Source organism: Triturus cristatus, chromosome 7 (genome assembly GCF_964204655.1).
Source record: "Triturus cristatus chromosome 7, aTriCri1.1, whole genome shotgun sequence".
NCBI classification, from domain to species: domain Eukaryota; kingdom Metazoa; phylum Chordata; class Amphibia; order Caudata; family Salamandridae; genus Triturus; species Triturus cristatus.
The window spans coordinates 1,298,115,625-1,298,130,581 of record NC_140590.1 but is presented as its reverse complement, the minus strand read 5'-3'; the positions used below and the strand labels follow the sequence as shown (position 1 = coordinate 1,298,130,581).

The 14,957-nt window shown below is 48.7% G+C and overlaps 1 protein-coding gene across 3 annotated transcripts in view; it reads right to left on the bottom strand.

Moving 5' to 3' along the window:
• Positions 1 to 13,793, bottom strand: part of LOC146811936 (large neutral amino acids transporter small subunit 4-like) — a 356,611-nt gene extending 342,818 nt beyond the window's left edge. Inside the window, exon 1 of one of the 3 annotated variants that reach the window (XM_085618902.1) lies at positions 13,283 to 13,793. The gene's annotated coding sequence lies outside the window, so the exon portion shown is untranslated. Of the gene's footprint in view, positions 1 to 12,245; positions 12,328 to 12,659; positions 12,736 to 13,282 lie in introns of those variants that run through there. The other 2 variants (XM_085618904.1, XM_085618903.1) reach the window with 2 other exon arrangements.
• Positions 13,794 to 14,957: the final 1,164 nt, after the last annotated feature.

The following is a 14,957-nucleotide window of genomic DNA, read 5'->3' as shown; positions in this document are numbered from 1 at the left end:
ATCTGGGGGAACCGATTCAGCAGGCAGTGGTGGGGCTGTTCCTCCAGCAGGTACAGGTGGTAGCCCGCAGGTCCCAGTTGCCCCTATGGGTGGTGCCTCCACGGGGAAAGGGGCACTTCCTCACGAGTTGGTATCCAATTTAGCAGCGGTCCTCCCTTGGTTAGGGAAGGTGGATAATTGGGTCTCCAGCAGCTGGAATGTCTGGTAGCAGGGAGGACTTACTTGATAAAGCCAGGCAGATAGTGGCTCAGTTGGACGGGGCACTTGGGGATAAGCCAGTGGAAGGGCTGGGTGTACCAACCTCTGTCACTCCAGTGGGTGGGGCAACTCCGGTTGGGGCCACCAAAGAATTGCTGGCAAGCAGCCCAGGTGTGGATCTTGCAAAGGAGAAGCCAACAGAACCAGCGGGGGCAGCTGCATCAGGTAAGCAGCAGACTTTGCCTGTGTTAGGTGTGGGGGAAGCACGCACCCTTAGGGAACACCTGGCCTGACAAGTACCCAGGAAGTAAAGGAAAAAAATTGGAAGGGAAGCTATATCAGTATGTTCTCTGTTGCTTGATGAAACAAAAAGAGGAGGTCGAGAAAAAGAAAGATTGGATGCTCCAGAGGGAGTGGGCAAGCGAATTACAGAAATATAGGACTTTGATCAACTGGGTGAGATGCTTCTCAGTTTACATGGCAGTTATGGCAGAGCGTTTCCCAAATCTAGCGGCAGAAATGGCATGCTACCAGAGCAGGATCACTGGGGCACATGACAAATATGGTGGGGTAGGGTGGAAGGAACATGACAAAAATTTCAGAAGAGCTAAGGCGTCAGATCCTGCCCTCTCTTGTGATCAAATTGATATGATCTCATGAATAGACCAATTTGATTGAGTGTCACAGGACAGTGCCAAGGGCCAGTCCTTTCAGTCTTTTCGGTCACTTCCTCCCGCTAGTTCCAACAGTGGGGGGCGGGAAGGGACGTGTTGGGACTTTAATAGGCGCACATGCACTAGGCCTGCAGACACTCATGCTCTTTCTGTGCTAATACATCACACTCTGAATCCAAGTGTTTTAAGAAGTCAAAGGATAGAGGGAGAGAAAGAAGCAAGATTGAGGATATTTCCCAGAAAACAGCACGTTCTCCCATTAGAACAACTGCATTGATACCATGGTTAAACAGATACCCTTGTCTTTCAACTGCCAGGTTGTTGCTAGACGGTTTCAGGTATGGTTTTAGGATTCCCGCTCCAGACTATGTAGGAACACCCAAATGCAAGAACCAGCTTTCAGTAAGGGCCAATCCAAGTGGGGCTGCAACAAAAATAGAGAAGGAGCTGCGCCTGGGCAGAGTAGCAGGGCCATTTGACAGCATCCCTGTAAATAATTTTGTCTTTTCTCTGGGGGTGGTCCCTAAAAAAGAATCTGGGGAGTTCAAGTTGATTCCTAATCTGTCTGCACCTAGGGGGAAATCCTTGAATGATGCTATTAGTGATGAACTTGCAGCGTCAAGTATTCATCCTTTGATCAGGCTGTTGAGATGCTCAGGGGTTTGGGCCCTGGCGCACTGCTGGTGAAGTCAGCTTTCCGCTTGTTGCCAGTCCATCCTTCAGACTTCTATCTTCTAGGCTTCCAGTTCCAGGGGAAGTTCTACATGGATGTGTATGCCTATGGGTTGCTCGGTCTCCTGCGCCCACTTTGAGGAATTCAGTTAATTTTTAGAATTGGTTTTTTAGAGAGGTGACGGGGCACCAGTATGTCTTGCACTACCTTGATGACTTCCTTCTCTTGGGGTCACCGGGCTCCCAGGAGTGTTGTTGGGCACTGCATGAATTTTCTGCGCTCATGCAGGGTTTTGGGGTCCCTTTGGAACCACAAAGATTGAGTTCTTGGGGACAGAGTTAGACTCGACCCAGGGTTGTTTTCGGTTGCCCAAAGAAAAGATCACAAAGTTCAGCTCAGTGTTGCAACAGTGCTTGGCTAAAGAGAAGGTTACCTTGCATCAGCTGCAGCAAACAGTGGGGCAGTTGAACTTTGCATTGCGGGTCATACCTATGGCACGACCATTTTCGCGATCCATCTCACAAGCCATGTCAGGTCTCAAAGAGAAACACCACATCAAGCTGTCTGCTGTGGTTAGGCAGGATATGCGGATTTGGATGGCATTCCTGCGTGGCTTCAACGGCATGGTAATGAGTTGGGTTTAATGACTGACGCTGCGGGTAGTGAAGGATTTGGCGCTATACTCGGTACTGAGTGGGTGGCACAGCGATAGCCGGCCAGGTGGGTGCATAACGGTTTGACAGACAACATTGGGTTTTTGGAACTGTTCCCCATCTGGGTTGCATTGACAGTGTGGCCAGAGCAATTACATAATCAATCTGTGGTGTTCTGGTCAGACAACATGACAGTAGTGGAATGCATCAATCAGCAAGCAGCGCGGTGTAAGATGATCCTCCGTTTGTTGAAAGAAATAATTTTGTTATGCATGAAATTGAATATGCAATTTAAAGCTAAACATGTCCCAGGGGTGTTAAATCATGCTGCTGATGCACTCTCTCGCTTCAAGATGCAGGTATTCAGGGCACATCTCCCGGCTGCGGCAGAGAACCCCACACCCTTCCCAGAACAACTTTGGCAAATTGGTGCCCCAACTACCGGACCTTGTGGCAGCTAGCCTAGCACCCAGGACCAGGAAGGCATACAAAGGGTTTTTTGGGCATACTGTACCTTTGTGGGGAAGGTGTGGGCGGAGAAGTGGCATGACACAGGGGCTGTTCTTGCTTACCTGGGTGCGTTGAAGGATGAGGGGCACTCAGTGGCAGCGGCAAGGCGGCATGTAGCAGCGATCTCTTTCTTCGCGCAAGCAAGGGGTAGGGTGGACCCCACCAATAGCTTCATGGTCAGGAAAGCTCTGAAGGGGTGGCAGCGCCTCCAAGGGTTGCAACCAAACACAAGGCGGCCTATAGGGGTTGATCTCCTGGCATCTTTACTGGGGACTCTTTACCATATTTGCAACACCAAAGAGGAAGCTCTTTTGTTCATTGCTGCCTTTTCACTAACATTTTACGGCGCATTTAGAGTTGGAGAGCTGGTGTCCTAAAACAAGCAAGATGAGCAGGGTGGTCTGCAGTTTAACCATGTTAGGATCCAAGGTGACTATTTGTTTATATCTATTCAGAGGTCCAAAATTGACCTGGAGGCCTGCGGGGAGGGGGTGGTACTGTGCCGGGCGAGGGGAACCTTTGCTGCCGAGGGGAAGGCCCAGGAAGACAGGGGGGCCATTGTTGATTCATGCTGGTGGTACCCCACTCACGAGGTTTCAATTTAAAAGAGTCACGGATATGGCAGTGCAGAAGGCAGGTCTAGATTCCAGTTGCTTTGGAACACATTCATTCAGGATAGGGGCTGCCACCGAAGCGGCGGCAAGGGGTTTCAACAGGAGTGATGTGCAAAAGATTGACAGGTGGTCCTCCAATTGCTAAAAACGCTATGTGCGGCTGCATATGTAATGAGAAAGGCACAAACTGTTTTCTGAAGCTTGTTTTTCTTCTCTGCTCATTTTACAGTTAAGCCTGTCATGCAGGGGGGAAACTAGCGGCGGCACAGCAACAACATGGATCAGCGCAAGAACGTGTGCACGTCCGGAACCAATGACCACACGTCGTGTGGGTCATTGGTCATTCTTACATGAGACGTTTGAGTAACTTTTTTCTTACAGGCAATTATGAGACCAGAGCGAGGCAGGCTGGTTTTAGGTTATCATTTCATTGACAGGGGGGTCTGCGCTTTAGTCAATTCAGGGGCTTGGTGTTAGATCTTCTAGACAGGGGAAGGGCTTGCCCCAGCATTATTATCCTACACCTGGGAGGGAATGACCTGGTACACCTGGGTAGAATGGGGCTGGTTTAGACCCTAATCACTGAAGTGGGTTGGTTAGCACGGTTATGCCCAGGGTGCCTCCTGGTTTGGCCACAGATGGTGCCGAGATTCCAATGGCGGGGGGAGAGTGAGGGCATTGAACCATTCGGTAAGAAGAATTAATAACAAAATGGACAGAATTTTCAGGGCTCCACATTTACAGACGATTGCCCACGGGGCATCAGGGGGGAGCCGTGCTTCTTAAAAGACGGAGTCCATCTGTCCAAACTGGGTAATGAAATCTTCATGGAGAATCTTCTGGCTTGGTTAGTGGGGTTTAGAGACAGGGCAGGACCTTTCAGCGAGCATGGGGGGGCCTGATAGTCGGGCAACTATGCAGACCTGTGGCGGTAAAGTCATGATTGGCGAGCATTAAATTTAAGGTCCTTTGAGGACGACGCCATTCTTGAATGGGGTCCCCCAAGGAGGAGGGGCAAGTGGTCTCTCATGGAACTCCAGGGGCAGTTACAGCCGGTTGGCTGGATGGGTGTGGGGGGAGGGGAGCTACGCTTTGCAGTAGGCTGGTTGGCCACCCCGCCCCCTCCGGTTGGAGGGCGGACATAGTTTGATCAAGATCTGGCGCCAGTCATTGACCTTGCCGTAGGCTCAAATAGGGATACGCAGAAAAATTAAAACGTTATTTGATTATGGTATGTTTAGATTCGGATAGGAATGTCTTTGTATTAGAGTTATAATTATGTTAAGGTTAGCAAACGAGACATATGTACCTATCAATGTAATCAATGTAATGCAATGGTTTTCTGCGTATCTGTGTAAATAATGTATATAATAAATGTGATTATTAATTTTTAATAAATACGGCCGGGGGGCTTAACAACCCCTTAATCCAAAAATTCCTTGTGATAAATGTGTTACCGTCTTGGGGGTGAATGGGAGGCGGTAACCTCAGCACCAGTAGAAGGGGCCATTCGGTAGGGATTGTGGCTATAGGAAGAGGGGGTCTAGGCCGTACCTGGCCATATAGAAAGGCGGGTCCGGCATTGTACACGCCACATGTATGGCAGTCGTGCCAGCCCCCCGATGACAATACGGAGGCGGGCCCGTCGCGCGCAATAGTTACGCAACGGGCACGCCTAATTAGCGATTGGTTGGTCTGGTTCGCGCCCCGGAAGTGATAATAATCACTTCCGGGGCACGCGTTGCAAGAACGTCGGGGCGGTTAGAACCGGCATGGCCTGGGTTGTCTGGGGTTAATAAAAGGCTGGGGAGCGTCCGAGTCTGCCTCTTTGCTCGCCGCTCCCACAGCCTGTAGCAGGGCCACCCCAGCCTCGCTAGAAGGCTGTATTTTTAATTTCACCCATCCACCATCCCCTAAAAGCAGAGTTTCCAAGGTGTATTGTTGTGATGTTTTCCTTTTCAGGTTGACTTTTCAGGTGTTGTTTTTTCTTTCCCTTTGTTTCAGGTGGTTATTGTTCCTTTTACAGGATATGGTTATTGTTGTATTTGTAGTGCTATTCCTTGGTCAGACGGTAAGGTGATAATTGGTGAGCATTAAATGTAAGGTCCTTAGAGGGCGGCGCCATTCTCGAATGGGGTCGCCCAAGGGGGAGGGACAAGTGGTCTCTCATGGAACTCCAGGGGGCAGTTACAGCCGGTTGGCTGGCTGGGTGCGGGGGAGGGGAGCTTCGCTTTCCAGTAGGCTGGTTGGCCACCCCACACGCACACAAGTAAATGGTGCATAACTGCAAGGGCCCCTTATGGAGATAATCTACGGGCTTTGATTGTTCATTTTTAATAAATACGGCCGGGGGGCTTAACGATCCCCTAATACAAAAATTCCTTGTGATAAATGTTTTACCATCTTGGGGGTGAATGGGAGGTGGTAACCTTGGCACCAGTAGAAGGGGCCATTCGGTAGGGATTGTGGATATAGGAAGAGGGGGTCTAGGCCATACCTGGCCATATGCATTGCGTGTGTCTTGGGTGACCTCCACTGGCAGTAGCACAAACGCAGGGCCGATCATAGGGTTGCATCAGACACGCCGCATGAGCACTGCGCACCTTCATGCTGCGTGCACGGGAGCCATGAGGCACTGGGAGCGACAAGACGCCACCCACTCATTGCCAGTGTTGTGTCGAGCACCGCTGGTGGGAGGGATGCGGGTCCCGGTATTGCAAGGTGTGGTGCCGGCCAAGGAAGGGTAGGCCTTACGGGGAAAGTAAATCACAGAGAGCCGGGCGGATACGTTAGCAATCTGCCGGGATCAAGGTCTCCTCTCAGGCCACGCCCGGCCTGGGCATCCTTTATTATTGTAGCTCTACGTGGTATGGGGCAAAGCACAGAACATTCAGCCCACAGGGGCAATGAAAATAACACCCCGGACATCTGGGTACATTGGACTAAGCAGGTCATTCCAGTTATGTCACTGGAGTGACACTATACACACCTCCTTTCTGAGGGTGACTAGTGATCTCCCACAAGGCTGAGAAGAACTGAGAGTGGTGCTAGCAAAATATTTTTGTTTTAGGTCCAGGCCTCCTTACGGGTTACCTACATTGGAAGAGTGGCTTCATTCATACCCTCTCTGCTGTTTCAAATTATCTGAGTTTTCTCTTCAGTCGGATTCTTCCTTCCATCATTTGAGTCATGGATGGCATTCTCTGGGAATTTTTAGCAGCATGAGCATTAGGTTTGTGACTAGAAGGAGGCAGGAAACCATTTTAGGTTTCCTGTATGTGGATATTGCACACAATGATGGAGACTGCCAGTGAGGAGTGTGCATTGCAGGCATTCCCTAGAATGTGACATGGGCCCGGATCCTGTGAAAGGAACGGAAATAAAAATGCCCCTTTGAACTGTAAGAACAGACCGTTTCCCTTTTTTGCTTCAATCTTCTCCTGAGGTGCGCCCTACACAGTTTGGTTGGCTCACTTGATGAGGAAGCTCCTGCTCTTTTTATGCTTTGGTCTCACGAGCTCTTGTCAGGGAACACCTAGTTCCAACCTTCTGCTCGCCACATCTGCAGAATAAAGATGTGGCTGATCAGGTAGTACACACAGAAGTTACTCTGAATCCTAGCCAGACCAGGTCTCTGGAAATACACATTCCAGTTGCTAGCCCAGTATACTTATCGGGTAGGTTCCCCAATTCAGGGTGCCAGGAAAACTCAAGACTGGAATGGTAGCCCTCACAAGGGTACTGGTGAACAGCTAGACACCATGTGTGGGATCTCTGAATGGATACCAGTCTGAGCGATCACCTCATGGTTACAAGAAAAGTCTGCACAATACGCCAAAACATTGGAGACTGCAACCAACATTTCTACATTTGGCGTTAGGAGTTGCCTCTGGCCTCTGCACACGTACTGTTGACTCTGGAATGAAACAAGTGCACGTGCGCCAAAAAAATCAAACCACAAACGTGCCCAAGTGTGCAACGACTACACCAAGAAGTTGAGAAACCAATTAACTATTAATTACTGAGACCAATTATCAACCAAGACACTTGGGGGCAAATGTACAAGCCCCTATCGCCACAAGAACGTCACTTTGTGTGACATTCCTGTGGCGATGGGGGCTTTGCCTTATATACAAGGTGGCCTTAAGTCACTTGCTTAACGCCGCCTTGTAAGTAAGGCACCCTTTCAGCTATACTTAGCATGAAAGGGGAGGGCAATGGGTGTTGCGGTGGGAGTCCTGCGGCAACACCCATTGATTTTGATGCTGTCCCATATTTACAAGGGTGGCATAAATATGGGGCAGTAAAACACACAAGATGATGGACGGAATGTTGCACATTGGCAAAACATTCACCCCCAGTCACAGATCTGGGTTTAATCCATCATTACTTTGCTCACCAAGCCACCCCAGTTCAGACGTGGCCATATGCAAATCAGTCCCGACTCTGTGCCCCATGGGAACAGTCCAGTCCGAGCTGCCATGCCATGTCCTCCCTGGACCGGAATCAAGCATCCTAGGACCGGTTTCAGGGTTTCACCCCTTTTCAGCCAGGATAGCTTGACTCCAGTGGCGTAGTGAGCACGGGACCCACGCCTGGGCATACCCTTCCCACATAGGGCGAACAGCAAAACACACAAGATGATGGCCACCCCAGTTCAGACGTGGCCATATGCAAATCAGTCCCGACCCTGTGCCCCATGGGAACAGTCCAGCCCGAACTGCCATGCCACTGGAATCAAGCTATCCTGGCTGAAGAGGGGTGAAAGCCCGAAACCGGTCCTAGGATGCTTGGTTCCAGTCCAGAGAGGACCTGGCTTGGCAGTTCGGGCTGGACTGTTCCCATGAGGTACAGGGTCAAGACTGATTTGCATATGGCTGGGCTCAAACTGGAATGGCATGGTGAGCAAAAAAACGATGGATTAAGGCCCAGATCTCTGTACTGGGGTGAATGTATGACATTGTTCTGCATTCCGTCCATCTCCTGTTGTTTTTGCATTTGTCACCCCGAGTGGGACGGGTATGCTCAGACGTGAGTCCCGTGCTCTCCATGCCACTGGAATCAAGCTATCCTGGCTGAAGAGGGGTGAAAGCCCGAAACCGGTCCTAGGATGCTTGGTTCCAGTCCAGAGAGGACCTGGCTTGGCAGTTCGGGCTGGACTGTTCCCATGAGGTACAGGGTCAAGACTGATTTGCATATGGCTGGGTTCAAACTGGAATGGCATGGTGAGCAAAAAAACGATGGATTAAGGCCCAGATCTCTGTACTGGGGTGAATGTATGACATTGTTCTGCATTCCGTCCATCTCCTGTTGTTTTTGCATTTGTCACCCCGAGTGGGACGGGTATGCTCAGACGTGAGTCCCGTGCTCTCCATGCCAATGGAATCAAGCTATCCTGGCTGAAGAGGGATGAAACCCCGAAACCGGTCCTAGGATGCTTGGTTCCAGTCCAGGGAGGACCTGGCTTGGCAGTTCGGGCTGGACTGTTCCCATGAGGCACAGGGTCAAGACTGATTTGCATATGGCTGGGTTCAAAATGGAATGGGATGGTGAGCTAAAAAACGATGGATTTAGGCCCAGATCTCTGTACTGGGGTGAATGTATGACATTGTTCTGCATTCTGTCCATCAACTGTTATTTTTGCAAAAATATGGGGGAATGTCAAAATTATGACCAGGGAAAACCTAACATGGCCAAACGAGCAGAAATGCTTTATTTCTCATTTTTGCTGTTTCTATGTGTACTGCACTGTGCACCACACATCAAAACAGCAAAACGCCACATAAAACATTTTTAAAATGACGATTTGCAACTTCTATGTGTGCTGCACAAAGCAGCACACATAAAAGTTTCAAATCGCCATTTGTGATTGTTTAAGTGCAGGACAGGACACCTTCCTGCACATAAACAATCATTCCATCCCAACGCAGAAACCCTTGCACTATGGTGCAAGGGTGCATGTGCTGGCGCTCAGCAGCTTAATTTAGCGCCAGCGCTAGGGGGAATGCAGGGGTGCACTGTATCTTTGTAAATACGATGCATCCCTGCATTTTCAGAATGGCGGGCGTGGCATTAGCAAGTTTTGCTTAACACCACGATCCATCATTCTGCTGTGCATATGCCCCATGGTCAGTCTATTTATCTGTAAGCCAGAGGGGTTGGAGGTAGGTAATCGACAGGCAGCTCACCTAGAGGGGAGATTTCTACACAGTCAGAGTGCACTAGTATATCTCAATATACAAAGCAGGGGGAGATCGTGTACAGGGACCTTGGTCATGCAGGGGCAGAGGAGTCCCCAAATAGGTGTGAATATTCCATTAATGATAACTACAGACTTCCGATGACCCCACTGATCCTGCAGTTATCATCTTCCGCTTTATTAATTATGTAGTGCTGTGCTGTGGGTGGAATAAAGTGCTCTTCGTATCGAAAGACAAAAGACAGGTTAGACCTTGTTTTGTTGTGTATTAGTGTGAGCTATATTGAGTTCTAACTTTAAAACCATATACCACCCTCCAGTCAGTATTTACAACTTCAATCCTGTCTGTCCAGCCTCAGTTTCCTATATTTGTTTTCCCCAGACTAAGTGGCCCTGTCACAGGGTGTCTGTCTGTCCTTCTCCATCCACAGATTAGGTGCACAGAACAAAGATAAAGATAACATTGTAGGCTGACATATACTCCCTCGACAGCCCTTCTTGACACAGTTTCCATGCCTCAATACCATTGTGCCCCAGTGTGACTCTGGCTCAGAGGGGCTCTGAAGGGTAGCACCCACCTTTGCTACGTACCCTGGACATGCTCAACCATACAGTGTCTGGATGGGTAAATAGCCGCCTTGCACAATGCACAGTGTGATGTTTCTACCCTACCCCCTACTTTTGCTAGATAATCAATGGGTTTCTTGAGCTCGGAGTGCGAGAAGTCACTAACCTAAAATGGAAGCCACAAACAACAGTCTCAAAATGGAGTGGAAGACATTCCCAGCGGAAACAATGAAGAGCAGGCAGCTTAACTCTGAAATAACTCATATTGTGTGAAACCATCTGTGCATTGTAAGTTTTACGCATAAGTATTTCACAGCTAAGAGTCTCATTTTGATTGGCCCGATAATTGTCTGATTTATTGCAGATAAAAATCAGACTTCGCGAGGGTCGACAGAAACGAGTACACATTTCCGTGCAATATCATGCTCCTTTATTGTGTACAGCACCAAAATCCACATTCCCTCGTAATTACTGGGCATATCTCCCCCGAAGACAATCGACAGGCTTGACCTGCTCAAATCTATCCAGGCAATGCATTTTTAACACAAAATGTATAATTCCGATATGTGCAGTTACAACATTTACGGGAGCTATCTTATATAATGGAATCTATCCACCTAGCCTAGTGATGAGGGCCTGTGTCTATCACTATTCTGTCACTATTCTACGCCTTTGTCCCCAGCTCTGAATACCCAGGCAACCAGTAGTCCTTTTCTCCTCCATGCAAGCATTCCTTAGGTATCAAGGGAGCAGATTGGGCACTGCAAAGGGCACTGCAAAGGGAACAAAGCACTACTGGATAGGAAACAAAATCAAATATCAGTCTCTCCCAATGCAACATCTGACATGATCCTTCGTCCTGGTGAAGGGTGTCTTTGACAGTTTCTTCCTGACCCAAACAGTGCTGGTTTCGGAGTGCTTTCTAAGGGTGAGAAGGGCAGCAAGTAGCCGAAAAGAGTGCAGTATAACCTGCGTGCCCAATGTAGAATTTGTAATTGCCACCTTATTCAATGAGTAACCAGATCTTATAGAGAAGCTCTTGGTTTTGTACACCTCATGAGAGATAAGCACCTTTGTGAGACGAAAGTTACTTTGCTGCCTGCTGTAAGCCTGCCGCAGACCCTTATACACTTATAGCCTGCTAGGGTGCGATATATTTAGTACGTTACCGCATGGTGGGTTAATAGCGTGAGTTTGTCGTCCACCTACTTATTACATGATATGTTGAAGTTTGGCATGCTGCTTTACGTTATGCCCATGTGCAGTGCGGGGTGTCATGCTATGGTGTGCTTTATGTATGATTATTTGATGGGTTAGTTGTATTGCACTGAACACAACTCGCATGTGGAATTTTGCATTAACTGTTGAAGGCTCTTCAGGCAGGCGTAGCAAATCATGGGGCTGCCGTGGCTTGGAACACACTTCTCCCGGCCATGCACAAGCGCTCTGCTGCGCGTACATCTGAAGAGCAATCGACCCATCGCTCTGCTATGGAGACAATCAGAAAGGGTCTCAATAAAGTGCTTAACTGTTTATCCTGTCATGATCTCTGACTATATGAACTGACAGCCTCGAGATATTTACTAAATGTAAAACAAAAAATAAATGGGGATCTCCAACGCTAAACGGAAAGTTTCGTTTAAGGAAATGGAATGAAATTAACACGAGGAAAAGAGAATAAAAAGGGCGGGGGAACATGACAGTAATAGAAGCAAAGAAATATTGCAAAAATAAAGAGGGAAATAAGGGCTGTTTACAGGATCGAAAAAGAACGAGAGAAAGCTTTAGAGGAAAATGGAGAAAGAAAACAGTGTACCCAGCCAAGTGTTTTGTGATCGACTCCTCTCATCGGGAGATAGTGCACCACGAGGCCCGCGGCGGTGACAGATTTTCAGAATAACCAAAAACAATTTAACCGATCTCCATATAGGGTAAGTGTAAGCACATTTAACGTGACATCCTAGACCCAGTGCTCCCGAATCTACGTTCACACTTGTAGTAAAGCATGCCATCCAGATATAATCCATTGCCGGAAAAGGATCGGATATGACTGGTCTCATATGTATCAGTCTTCAAATGGAACAAAAACCCATTATTTCCAGTGTTAAGGTATACCCCACCTTACATCTCGAGACACACTACAGCTGGTGACCTTACCCTTGAACCCAGGCACGGAAGAAGCTTTGCAATGAAGTGACTTCTCCGCACTGGCCACAGATCTTAGTATCTTTGTCCCAGACCCCCTTGTCCCGGAGATGTGGCTTTTACACTACAGGCCTCAGTCTCACACATGATCTTCGTGGGTTCAGTGCCGCAGGCGCAGCCCTTACGTCAGGATCCAACAGTGGACCATCCTGCCCCTGGTCTCCTGCGGCTTCCTGTCAGTGGGATCTCACGCTCTAAGGCACCGATCTTTCATCTGTCAGCCTCTCAGATCTTACTAACTTCAGTGTATCAGGCACAGATCTTGCCACTCTCACAAGCTCATGATCAGAAAGCCTTGACAACTGGGCCACACAAACAAACCATCCTGACCCGGACAAATAAACCAGCAACATTCCCGAAACTCACGGTCTTAATTTCAGATCCGCCCCTTTTCACGCCGGTCCCAGGCAGAGGCCTTCCACTTCACAGGGTCAAACGTTATTGGCCCTAGGGTCTGATGCCTGGACCCTGGGGCCTTGTTGCAGTGGCCTTCCCCACTTCAGAGTCAAGCATCCCTAACTTCAGTCCCCGATTCTTGACCACTAGACCATGCACACTCCTGCGTGACCTGGGGGTCTTAGACTTTTCTGACAGCAACATTCCAAGCACAAATTCCCGACTTCCCAGTGGTACGCAGCCTTTCTTGGCATGCACGTGTAAGGATCGGATGCCCCTCGAGACCCTCGGAATGTCTGGAACCCCTGGAGTCGGACACAAACCTCCAACACCTCAGGTTATCAGGATAACACCTTCTGGCCTTACGTGAAAATGTTTCTGACCTCGGCGTCCTGGGTACCGGCCTCCCCGGCCTCAGGGGTAGAGGCCTCCCCGGCCTCAGGGGTAGAGGCCTCCCCAGCCTCGGGCCTTTCACCTTTTAAAGGTTATGCTCGGATTATTTAGGCTTCAATCCAGTGAGTGAATAAAACGGGGGACTTCTCCAGTTTCGCCAATCACAATTGCTCCAATACAATTTGTGGTTTATGACCTACCTTGGGCAGTGGCGGCTCTAGGCGGGTAGAAATCCAGGTGTGATGAACGTGTCTTCACATCTGTAGATATCCAGGTGCAGTGGTGCCTCCTGACTCCCTCCCTGGTATTTAAAGTCCACAGGCGACTGTGACGTCGCCAGGCTATAAATGCGTATGTGCGACGACGCTGTACGTTGGTGGTGATCTGGGCCTCGGATATGCAGATATCTGTCCGTTTGTGACGTCCTCGTATGCGATGGGACAGTGACGTAGCAAAGGCCCCCACGGTGCGCGGGGGGCCCACAAGCGACAGAGGGCCTCCTCGGCACAGTACTGAGCTCTTGATTACATCTGGAGGGGGTCCCCTCCCTCCATGCACCTTGCAGGGTTGAGGGGGTGGCTCAAGTTTCGTTACGGCACTCGATGGGGACGTACTGATGCGGTGCACGTCCTCCTCCCGCAGTAGAGATGTCTTGGGTGCTCAGCGTTTCTCTCATTGGACACCGTCCATGCACTTTGTCCTCGTCTCGTGTCCTCCCCGTGCTCTGTGTTTATATCTTGCCTCTCAGGATCTCACTCCAGTGCCCTAGGACACACAGCTTTGTTTAGAGATAAACAGGTGAGATGTGTCCGGCCACTGGATGTGCAGCGCTGATGAAGCTAGACTCCCCTGAGCTGGATCCGACCTGTGGTGCCTCGCCAAGTGTCGCGTAAGCACTGCTTCGAGCACGAGCCGACCTACCACCTATCCTAAAATTGAAATCACTATTTTTTTTATAAAAAGGTGGGGAAGGTAATATTTTGATGAACACATTTTTATTCCACGTAAGTAAAGCTAAATATTACTTCCCACCACATCACGAACAAGCATTGAAAATGCAATAGGTCTCGCCTTGGATTAAGTTAAAAGACATTTGCTTTGCTAATGGTATTGTATAGCAAAGCAAATGGCTTTAACTTAATGAAAGGCGAGACCTATTGCGTGTGTAATGCGTTTTTTTTTTGCGAGTTGTTCCTACTGCATGCATGGTACCTGCCAAACCCAGCCGTATTCCTCAGTTGGTGAAACGGCTGCAGTCATTCCTTCTCATGAGGACGAAAATCTGCAGATTACTTTGATCTGTATAGCAAGCACAGTGTGCTTCTGATGTATCTGACGAGTATTAGTATCTTACTGGCTACACAATGCAACCTCTCACTCTGAGCTATAGTACTAGTGTATGCGTTTTGTCAATGGCTATAAACTGGTGATTTAGCCCAGTGGATCACGCCAGAAAAGGACAATTATGTCTTGGAAACAGAAAAGCAGATTCAGGGAGCAGGTGTCCCAGAATGGGGTGAAATAAGGCAAGGAGTCATGAAGAGCAGAGTCAGTGAGACTCTACAGTCTAATAGTACACATGCATCATTTTCACAAAATCCACTCCATTAAATTTGCAAGAAGTAAAAATTGGATAGTAAAGTTGTTCTACTGTACTTTCTTTGTCACAGACAGACTGCATTTTAAGGAACCTTTTGTAGGCAACTGTGTGAGGCCAGAAAGTTTCAGAATGAAATACTTGTAACATGGAGTATGTGTTAGTTCGCTTGCAGAGGAGATAGATGTGCAGTCTCTGGTTACTTAGTTGGAACCCTACAAAAATCCAAGGGTTAATGTGCCTAAAGCAAGGTACTTTTCATTATAGTTAGGTAACAG